Source organism: Opisthorchis viverrini (assembly GCF_000715545.1).
Source record: "Opisthorchis viverrini unplaced genomic scaffold opera_v5_78, whole genome shotgun sequence".
In the NCBI taxonomy this organism is placed as follows: Eukaryota; Metazoa; Platyhelminthes; class Trematoda; order Opisthorchiida; family Opisthorchiidae; genus Opisthorchis; species Opisthorchis viverrini.
The window spans coordinates 1-274 of record NW_008751734.1 but is presented as its reverse complement, the minus strand read 5'-3'; positions in this window follow the sequence as shown (position 1 = coordinate 274).

Sequence of the window (274 nt, the reverse complement as noted above, 5' to 3'; positions counted from 1 at the left end):
CGCGTCCAAAACAAACAGTCCGCTTGGACTTCAAAAGTGCAAAGCAAGGGAGCAAACAGGCTCCAACGTGCGACAGTCACACGTGCAAAGTCAGATACAAATGGCCGGATGACCTCAAGGCCAAATAGGTGAAGTGGTAAGGACAAACAAATGTCAGTTCATGTATGCACCCTAAGCACAAAAGTGGGGGGGTTACAAATGGGGACAGAATAAACGTAGGGAATTTCATTGTCAACACAACGCACGATACACCGCCCACCAAATTCTCCACGCT